The 11,811-nt window shown below is 41.4% G+C and overlaps 1 pseudogene; it reads right to left on the reverse strand.

Annotated features, from left to right (window-relative positions):
* Positions 1 to 1,428: 1,428 nt before the first annotated feature.
* Positions 1,429 to 4,076, reverse strand: LOC121856106 (annotated as a pseudogene).
* Positions 4,077 to 11,811: the final 7,735 nt, after the last annotated feature.

An 11,811-nucleotide genomic window follows, 5' to 3' on the forward strand; every position in this document is an offset into this window, starting at 1 on the left:
AGGTTGCGTTCAGTGTGAGCAACAAAGGTGAGAACGCCTGCATGCTGAAGTTCAGTAATGGAACCTATCGACACCTTTGTTCCTGCATGGAGTCGTCTTCTGTTGAAAAGACCCTACATCCGGTACTGAATGTCGACCCTGCTGGCTAAATTGGCACTGGCACGAGTAAGGAAGGCAGAAAAGAAAATGGAAAAGAGAGTTGGTGCCAGTACACATCCTTGTTTTACCGCCGTTTGAATGGGGAAGAACTCAGATTGGGTGCCATTGTGCAGGACAGTGCCGTTCATTCCATTGTGGAGTTGCCTCACAATGGCGATGAATTTGGGTGGGTAGCCAAAATGGCTGTGGGTCCGCCAGAGGGCTTCCCTGTTGATAGAGTCGAAGGCCTTGGTTAGGTCGAGGAAGGCCATGTACAGGTTTTATGAACTTTTCCTTTATCTTACGGGCAGCAAAGATCATGTCAGTGGTGACCACGTGATGGTCTAAAGCCACATTGAGATTCTGGTAGGAACTTTTCTTCCTCAGGAAGAAGTCTGCTTAGGACAGCAGCGAGATCCCGCGGTAGTTGCCACAATCTGACTGGTCTCTTTTGTTCTTATAAATATTGACGATGGATGCATTTTTAAGAGCTTGGGGGATTTCCTTCTTTTCCCATATATTCTCCAGGAGAGAGTGAAGACGGCTGGTAAGAAGAGGTGTTGGGGAGGGAAGTCCCCCTCCCACCCCCCGCCCTTGACGTGTGACGAGTGTGACTCCGTCTGCCTCTGAGTTCTGACTCTCCATGTGTGTCTCTGGGAAGGAGCTGTCGGCCCCTTGTGTTGACGGTTCAGGCCGGCAGATGTTTTCACTAATTAACGCTAATCTGGGTGTGTCGAGACAGCTGTGTTTGAACAGGTGTGTGGTGTGGGCTAGAGCAGTGCTTCTCAAACTATCTGATGTGGCGGACCGGCAGGTTTTTTTCCAATGTGCCAGGGACCGGTACCATATTTGTACCATATTATTATTTGTTTACGATCCGAGAAAATATGATTTGAACATTCGTAGTAATATTAATTTATGCCGGAAAAATATAATGAATATAATAAAAGTTGACACATTTTTTTTTGTAAACAAGTATTACACTATTACAATATAAATAAAAACTATTAAAAATCAAACTAGCAAAGCCTTCTAACAAAGATATTATAAACATATGTATATATAAGTAATAAAATGAAAAATTATAATGAATAATGTAGGTTAAAATTGTTTTTATATTTTAGTTATTTTAAACCCCAATGCATAAAGACGTTAAAACAAAGATTGAAAGGAATAGGCAACCTTAAATTGAAGACATAACAATTTTGAAAATATGTCGTAATACTAAAATATGAAATTGATGATTATTTTATTGACACAATAATAGGCATGTTAAAACCTTAACCTTTACTAATGTGAAATATGAGCCTGCTTCTTCTTTGTCAGCTTAACCAATCGTGGTTCAATTGAGGACAGTGCCACGCGCAATGGAGAATGAATATCCATACTATTCCTGTACTTTGTCTTAATGACACTCATGGTTGAAAAGCCAGTTTCGCAGAGGTATGTTAAAGGAAATGGGAGAAGAGTTTTCAGAGCAATTTCAGTAAGCTCAGGATATTCTGCTTTCACTTTTATCCAAAAGGAACCAAGTGATGTATTAGTTTCGAAACTCATCTTCTATCCTTCGTCAGCAGCCAGCTCCAACAATTTATCCTCCATAGTGACACTTGGGTCATCTCTCAATGACATAAACGGATTTCGGATCCATTCATTCCCTTTCCGTGGATCTTCTTCTGCTGGAAAGTAATGCTGAAAACGTTCTGCCAAATTCGTCAAGTGTTCTCTGATGACAATTCGTAGAGATGTAACATTAAGGCCTTCGCCTGCTTCGGCGATGACTGTCGCTAATTGGTGAAATATGTCATAACAATCTCTTGACACTCGACTCTTCCATGCTTCAGGCTTTCGTTTTTGTCCGTCGATCTTGTCTGCCATTGTAAAACTCGAAGCCATCCTTCCCTGCATGGAGGTGTTGAGATCATTAAGATGGCAAAGATATCAGCCAAATAAGCCAGCTTGGCTAGCCAATCCACATCTCGAAACAATTGTGACCAATTTGTTTTTTTGTCCTGAAGAAACTCGGCAAGCTCGTTTCGTAGCTAAAGTACTCTTGACAGGACTTTTCCTCTCGATAACCAACGTACTGTACATCGGCATGCAATAGGAGCTGTTATGATCAGCTCCCATATCATCACATATTGCAGTGAATAGCCTCGAATTTAAAGCATTTGCCTTTACATGGTTCGCAATTTTTACAACCTCGCTGAGCACACTGTTTAGTTCTGTTGACAATTTTTTTGTTGCAAGACTTTCTCGGTGAAGGAAGCATTGCGTCGACTTGCATTCTAGGTCAAGCGCCTTCATCTGAGTAACCACTCCCGAATGCCGTCCTAGCATTACGACAGCGCTATTAGAACATACGCCTACACAAAACTTGAAATCCAACCCACATTTGTTGACGATGTAGTCGCTCACAGTCTTGGACACTTCAGAACTAGCTGTGTTTGTTGGTAGTGAAGCAGAGAAATAAACTCTTCCTTCAAATCACCCTCATGTTCAAAGCGCACATACACCAGCAGAATTGCCATATTATCAACGTCTGTACATTCATCAAGCTGCAAAGAAAAGTACTTTGCTAATTTAATCTGTCCTATGAGCTGATCTTCCATATCGTGAGCCATATCGTGAATTCGTCGAGCTATAGTGTCATTTGAAAGTGGCACCTGAGCCACTTTCCTTGCCGCCGGCTCGCCCAGCATTTCCATGCAGACATTTTAATACAGCCTATCACTAGCGTCTCACCGATTGTGTATGGCTTTTTAGCCTTAGCAACTCGAAATGCTACTTTATAAGAAGCCCGCAAAGCACAAGTATTTATGTGTGACACTTCAGAGATCTGTTTCTGACGGCCTTTTAAATCAACATGCTTTCTTTCACAGAATTCTTTCGACTTTGAACTCATTTCTTTATGTTTTGTATTTAAATGCCTCTTGAGGTTTGACGGCTTCATTGAGTCTTTAGCCATCACATCTCTGCGCACCGGCAGCCGTTTTCTCGCGTACCGGCACCGGTCTGCGTACCACCACTTTTTTCTTTTTTCTTTTTTTTTTTGTAGAGAAAGGAGGAATGAAGGAAGATTAGAGGTGGGGGGGGAGGAAGTTATAGTTCGGAAATTGAAGAAATTTAGGAGGAGGTAAGAGAGGGCGGGCTGACCGCCTAGCTAAGCTAATAGTGTGTTAGGGTACCACCACTTTGAGTAGCACTGCTCTAGCCCACCTCCACTCTTACCCTCTTCACAACACTCCCACCCCCCCCGGCCAGTCACCTTCCTCTCCTACCGGTCCCCGGTCCCCTACTCCACTTCACGAGCCAATGCTTCAGACGCGGGTTAATACTTCCGTGGTTCACAACTCTCTGAGACGATGATTGACAACGCTAACTGTAGCAGGTAGAAGTATGGGAGGCTGTACTTAAATTATCCAACCAGGAACGAATTCGTAGCAGTGGTTTTAAATTAGACAAAATTAGATTTAGGCGCGAAATAGGTAAACATTGGTTTGGAAATACTGTAGGGTAGTGGACGAGTGGAACAAGTTACCTAACATCATCATTAACTCAAGCACGTTGGGTAAATTCAAATATAGGTTGGGTGCAAACGGGACCGCCCAGTATGGGCAGTTTCCTCCATTCTTATGTTCTTATGTTCTGATGACGTGGGTACTGTGGTGCTCCCTGACGTGCGTACTATTGGTGCTCCCTGACGTGGGTACTATTGGTCCTCCTTGACGTGGGTATCGATGGTCCTCCTTGACGTGGGTACCATTGGTGCTCCCTGACGTGCGGACTGTTGGTGTTCCCTGACGTGGGCACTGTTGGTCCTCCTTGACGTGGGTACTATAGGTGCTCTCTGACGTGGGTACTGTTGGTGTTCTTGAACGGCGTATCGTTGGTACTTTCTGATCGAGAAATGCCATACCTAGGATACTCAGAAGCATCATCTGACCACTTATCCCGTTGACTACGTTCACTGAGGCACACCATACCCTCAACACTTTTCTTACAGTCACTCTACATATATTATACATATTTCACAGAGTTCAGTACATAGCGTCATAAATATAATTGTGGATTAGGGCAGCTGAAGACGGTAGATATAGTAATGTGAAAGCGGGTAGCCTTTGTCATGATGCAAGGCCAGTCAGTGAAGGGGGAAGGATGAGTGTGTGAAGACCAGTTGCCTTTCACATGTACCACCTGGTAACAGGTTCATCTCATTACTTTCCTAACTTTCCTTCATTGTTTTCACTATCTATCCTCATCCAATTACCCATCTCCATACACCCTTCATTCTCGCTCATCTTTATATAACTTCCTTTACCAAATATTCTATGCTAACCCTCTCTTTCCACACAACTTCTGCACACATCATTCTCACTTCCTATTTCCATAATCTCACCTTCCCATCAGTTTCCATACAACCTTCTTCACTTCCTATTTTCTATACCTCCAACCCCTGCTCACTTATCTCCGTATAACCTCTTCCACCCACCCTACTCTAGACATCTTTCTTCAGCCACTCATCGCTATACACCCCTCTTCATCATTTCTTCCCTATACACTAAACCTTCACTCTCCCTTCTTGACACACCCTCCTCCTCCCCAGTTGGGAGTCCCAACTATCTTTGCCTTTCCTTCTCTATCCACCCTCCACTCCTATGCTTCTCGATCTATCCTTCTTTCCTTTCCTCCTCTATACATTCCCATGCAGTCATTCTCTTCCACGGTCCACCCAACTGTCACGCGTCCTTACCTAACCTTCTCTACCAAATTTCTTTCGTCCACCATCAATAGACTTTCTCTATACATCCTAATATACTACATCATTTGTCCACTTTAAACAACCCTGATTTATATACCTCCTCTTCACCCATTGCCGTTGCCGTCGGTACATCCTTCTACACAACATTGTACCTCACCATATTATCGTTAAAACCTCCACCCAACCTTTTCTCTACACCCTTACCCACCCACTCCTCTCTATAGTCATTTCTTTACCCACCTTATCATTTAAATCTTCCTCCACCCAAATATATCTCAACACTCTCTTCTTCTCATCCTTCTATATACTTTACACCACTCGACCACCCATCCTTCTCTATACGCCAGTCGACCGCCCATCCTTCTCTATGCGCCAGTCGACCGCCCATCCTTCTCTATACGCCATATACCATCTGCCGTGCTCCTCTTTATGGGTAATGTTAAAATGGTTCGAATAAAATAAATGTTACTTTCATAATATATCATAAGTAAATCGGGAGCCCGAAAATTTGACGTGTTCTGAGCCCACGACACAATAAACCACGACCGTGCTCGGAGCCTACGACACAATAAAAAATTACCGTGTTCTGAACCCACGACACAATAAACCAATGTCGTGTTTTGAGCCCACGACACAATACAAAATTACCATGTTCTGAGCCCACAACACAATAAACCAATGTCGTGTTTTGAGCCCACGATGCAATACAAAATTACCATGTTCTGAGCCCACGACACAATAAACCACTACCGTGTTCTGAGCCTACGACACAATAAAAAATTACCGTGTTCTGAACCCACGACACAATAAACCAATGTCGTGTTTTGAGCCCACGACACAATACAAAATTACCATGTTCTGAGCCCACAACACAATAAACCAATGTCGTGTTTTGAGCCCACGATGCAATACAAAATTACCATGTTCTGAGCCCACGACACAAAAAACCACTACCGTGTTCTGAGCCCACAACACAACAAGCCACTACCGTGTTCTGAGCCCACAACACATTAAACCACTACCGTGTTCTGAGCCCACAACACAACAAACCACTACCGTGTTCTGAGCCCACAACACATTAAACCACAATGACACAGCATCTCAGGCTCTCGGACGCTGACATTTGAACACCTCGCTCGACGGCTTTTTAGCGTATTAGTTACCAGCATGTCACTTGGACAGATTCACCAAACACCTGCCTCTAAAACATTGATACACACACACACACACACACACACACACACACACACACACACACACATATATATATATATATATATATATATATATATATATATATATATATATATATATATATATATATATATATATATATATATATATATATATATACACAGTATATATATATATAAATGTTTTCACAAGACATAACTATAGGTATATGTGTGGACGAGGAGAAAGTGATTTTATATAAATTCCACTCCTCTTAAATTAAAAGCATATATTAAAAGCAAGGCATCCCTACCCTAAGGCGGGTACATGAAAGAGGAAAGTTAAAGAACAATTGATATAAGATATTAAGACATCACTACCTACGGATAGTTAAGTAATGTGCTGTGTTCGATCTTTAACCTAAAGCCAACACAAGATTTACAAGTAAACGCAATTCGTAACATTGCAAACAGGACGTACCTGGGAAGTAAATAATTGGCATGTGATCACTACATTAGATGAAAGTCATTGTGATACTACCACTAGTTTGGCAGACTTCCTACTCTTCATCATCCAGTCCTCCCACACACTATCTCCCCCAACTCTCTCTGCTCACTATTCTGTATCCTTCCTTCTCCATACACCCTCCACTAGCTATCTTGCACTATAAACCCACCTCTACCCATCTTTCTCCTCCCATTCTCTTTAAACCATTGATATTCATCTACCGTTCTCTTAACACTCTCCTCCACTCATCATACTCTACCCACCCTTCCCCACACAACATCCTCCACGAACTTGTCTCTGCTGACCCTCCATCAGTCCTTTACTTATTTTCCTTCGTCCATTCTTCTCCATAACCCCCCCCCCTCCAATCATCCATCTCTTGGTACCATCTTCCGCACACATTTCCCTCTGTCATCATACACTCGTATACCAATCATCAATACGTCCTCTTCTACATATCCTTCACTCTATACTCTACTCCACCCACCCCATACATTCCTTAATCCAGCCCTTCTAAACATCTCCACCACCTTTCTCAACACACTCCCTCCCCCGCCCATCCTTCTTTGCAAATCCTCCTCTCTACATCTACCCATTTAACTCACATCTTTACACTTTCTTCTACCACTCCGCTATTCACCTTCCCTCACTCTCCTTCTTTTTTATGCACTCCTCAATGTATTGCCCTTCTCCTGTTCTTCTCTATCCTCCTTCACCCGTTCTTCATTATGCACCTTCCTTCACCCACCATCAGCCACTTACCAATCTCAATACAGCCTTACCCATCCTCCTTTTCTATTTACCTTCCTCCACCCACCAATAACTAACATCCTCCTCTATCCATCCTCCACGAATTCCTGTCTCTGCATTCCCCTCCACCTACCCATCTCTATGTCGGGTCCCTCAAAACACCATCTGTGAAGGAAATATTGCACCACGTCAGACCCTCCATGACAACATCTGTGAGGGAGTTACTACACTACGTGTTTACTGTTCAACACCTCAGCGCACGTGGCTTACGTGACCTCCACTGTAAACATTAATTTGTATGTTCACTGTATGTTCTCTTTTCTTTCTCAAACGAAAGCTTTTATTAAACAACGCCACTCCCCGCCTCCATGTCATTGTATGTAATGAGTCATTTTTGTCAACTGTATATTTTCAGCCTTCGGGCTGCTGAACCTTTTCAATATACCGTTAATTAGCTATTATTATTATTTATTAATCATTATGTCTCCTCCTCTTTTAGTTCTTCCCTATACACTCCCCTTCATCCATTTTATACTCTCTCCTCTTCATATCGTAACCTCACCCACCCTTCCCTTTATCATACATCCTTCTCATCCACCCACCCTTTTCCATACACCCTCCTCTTCCACCCTCCCTTTTCCTTACATCTTCCTCACCCATCCTTATCTACACACTTCTCTTCGTCCACCATTTATAATACACTTTTCTCCATCCTTCCTTCTACATACACTTTTCTCCATCCTTCCTTCTACATACTCCTTCCCCCATCCTTCCTTCTACATGCTCCTTCACCCTGACATTTTCTACCACTTATCCTCTTCCATAGAACTTTCTTCATCTCTCCTCTTTCACTCACTTTTCTTTACCGCACTTTCACCCTCCAGAGAGTTCACTCAACCCACCACAAATAAAATTTTGTTTCTTCTTTCATGAGTATAACCGACCCTCCATATTTTAATTCTGACATCTGGATCCATTCATTCTTTTTACTCACATTATTTTTTTAGGACTAGATACGGTTTATTGTTTTCGCTGCTTGTTTTATTATTATTTCCACTCACACAGGAAATAATAGTAGGGTCATGACGGTGACGCAACCAATGTTTACCGTTCAAGAAACTGAAAGTGAGCAAAAACCAGTCTCCCGCCCGAACCTGTCTATTTGACCCAGAGTCTTGCACTCTCCCATCTGAGATATTTTCTTAACCTTTAAAGTTTAAATATGGTTAACCCTCTTATTCAAGTGCAACATACTGTACAGTGCATAATGCCGTGGGAAGTTATTATAAATAGATAAATTGTCTTATCAGCAGGCGAGGCAAAATATATCGTACAGATGATTTATAATTAGGACTCTTGAGTTAGTTTTAACCGTTTAATATGAAATGTAACAAAGAATATAACTAGATCACTATAGCTATGCATAACAGGTTAATAGAATATTACTGTAAGGAGACGCTGTAGCTGATACAGTGTTTAAAGTAAGTGTTAGTTTACCTCGCCTACTAGAAGTACTAGTTAACACTGTGTATAATGGCAATGTTTTTCCTTTATGTTGGTTGACATTATGTTTGGTGGAATTTTTTGTCTTCATACTGCATCCTGATAGAGTGTCAGTTGAAAACATTATTTGTTATAATATTTACTGGGAATATCCTTTGATATAATGTTTTCTAAGCTTGTTAGTTGATACATTTATTTTTAATGGAAATGCTAGTTAACATAGACTTTATTGACACAGATGATATAGATACTTTTTGGTAGAATTAAACATGGTCTTAACCGGGAGTTCTTGATGACATATTATTAATTTAATTGTAGTGTTAGTGATATAGATCTTAGGGAAAGTGTTAGTTGTCAAAGAGTTTGCTACGAGTGTTAGTTGAAAACTTGAAATGACATGGCTGTAAGTTTTAGTTGTTTAGTAGTTGAAAATTTTAATTTTCATAATGATCAATGGAAGAATTGGTTGATACCTTATAGCATTTAAGGACATTGTTAGTTGATAGTTTCTGATAGAAGTGTTTCTTGATCAGTTGTTTACTAGAAACGGTTATTAACATAATGTTTATAGTTAGTGGGGTTTTTTTATTAAGTAACTAGTTGAGGTTTACGACCATCCCTTCCGCTACACCTTCGGAACTGTGGACCAACCCGTGGCAGTGGGTTGGTACGACCCGCCCCCTTATGAAGGAACACAAGTAGTGCACCTCTCTTTCTTCAAAAATGAAGAAATGCATAAGGGACACACACACAGATTGTATTATACACACACACACACACACCACACACAGAGAGAGAGAGAGAGAGAGAGAGAGAGAGAGAGAGAGAGAGAGAGTACTAGGAGTCTTAGTTTACATAATCATGTACTCTGGAAGTGCTAGTTGATATATATTTCACTGGTGGTATTATTTGACATTTCTACTATGAGATTACCCAGAATTCCTGGACCTACTACCAAGTACGTACTGTACAGCCTGTAGACGACTGACTGGATGTCCTCAAGGACATTTTACCCACTGAAACCGTTATCTTACCATTATATAAGGATCATATGTGGCGAATATTTAGTTCGTAAGGTACAATATTAGAGGTGACGTTAGAAGTTATGTAATGTTTTACTTGCAGCCACATACTGAATTAAGTGGAGATGTGTAGAACTTGTTACCACATTGCTGTTATGTGGGAAGTTAACCTAAATGTGTTACCTTATTCATGTACTGGCTACCCACTAGAGGTGACCTTGCCGAGGGAAGGAGGCCAGTGGCCTGTGTAGGATCCCTCCATTGTTCTTGATAAATTTGTCAAAGGTTATTTTTGAAGCCCAGCACTGTTCTCGAATCCACAGCTTGAATTGGTAAACCGTTCCATAGGCCTGCCACCCTCTGTGTGATGATGTACTGTATTTCCTTATCTTCCTTCTGCATGATAAGTGGGCGAGCTTGTAGTCATGTTCTTCCGTGTTGGCGGTGCGTGACATCACAAAGAAATGGCCCGGGTTTACGTTTTCCACCCCTTTCAGAATTTTGAATAATCAATGAGATGTGGGTTATCGTGCCTTGTTTGAAGGGTTGTTAGTTCTAAGGTCCTCAGTCTGCTTGGGTAATCTATATGACATACTGTAGTTCAAGATCATCTTAGTCGTTCTGTGTTGCATCTTTTCTAGGGATGTTAGGTCCTTCTTGAGGTAGGGTTTCCATGCCTGTGTATTTGCTTTATTGTCTAGGTCCCTAACTTTTCTAGAGTAGACCTTGGTTTATTTTATACTGTATATGGAGTGTTTAAATACCATTTCTTGTTATCTATAGGTTCTTACCCTGTATTGATCCTAATGTGGCCTGTTTTATCTTGTATCTAAACTAGAGTCTCACCGATTTGTCTTATTACTTAGGTACTTAAGGGAAAAATCCTCTGGACTAGCAAGGCAAGCAATACAATCTACTGCAGAGAAGCTAGGAATACGTGAGAATCGTAAACATTATGGATATTCTCTTATTTAACACGAAATCAAATTTCAGTGTTACACGAGTCCGCAGGGGCAGCATTACATAAAACGATTAAACAATCCAACAAAATACAGCAGAGAGCCAGCAAATGTAGAGTAGAGGAAGCGCCGAGATTCAGACACAGGTAAGAAGTGAGGAAGGCCGTAGGAACAGCTATTGCACACAGGAATGCTGGAATACAGGCACTACAGAAAAATGAGCACATACCTACCAATAATGCAGGTGTCCTCACTAACATGGGCGTCCACTGGGGGATGGGGGGAGGGGGCAGTTTCTCCCCCGGATCTGGCGTGTCAAAATATGTAAGCAAAAAATACCCAACGAAAGAGGGGGATTTATAATCTAACAAAAACGAAGGGAAGGAAAAACCGAAAACAAAAAAGAAACAAAAAAAGGAACATTAAAAAATAAAGCAACTCATCACAGCTGCATTGATTTCACGAATTTCTCCAGATTTCACCGAAATTTGTCTGATTCTCACAGCTCTTTGTTTTAGAACCAGACAGTAAAAAACGAACCTAAATTTCACCATCCTGGTGGAAAAATGTCACCATATGGCAACCCTGCTTTAGTTGTGCACAAGACACCACCGTAACAAGAAGACTTCTGCTTTGGAATCTGTGATTTAAACGCTTGAGATATATGAGGTTATACAGTAAGAAAAATTAAGGTATACAGTACGAATAGAACCTGTCACACAAGCTCTCCAAGCTGCTCAGCTTGATGCCATGCAGCTTCATGATTATGCTCAGAAGCTCTTAAGTGTGTTCCATGACCATAGACAAAAACCTGAAGAACAATTCAAAGAAATCTTTCCAAAGGCTCAACAATTAGCATCAAAACTTGACATTAAGGGAGCCATTCCCAGACAGTGTGGTTAGGAAAAACACCGCTCAAATGTCAAAGGTTCAACTGTAGAAGAATATTTTAGTAGATCAGTCTATGTAACATATTGGACTCCATCATAGCTTCATT

This window comes from Homarus americanus, unplaced genomic scaffold, assembly GCF_018991925.1.
Source record: "Homarus americanus isolate GMGI-L3 unplaced genomic scaffold, GMGI_Hamer_2.0 scaffold51752, whole genome shotgun sequence".
Lineage (NCBI taxonomy): Eukaryota > Metazoa > Arthropoda > Malacostraca > Decapoda > Nephropidae > Homarus > Homarus americanus.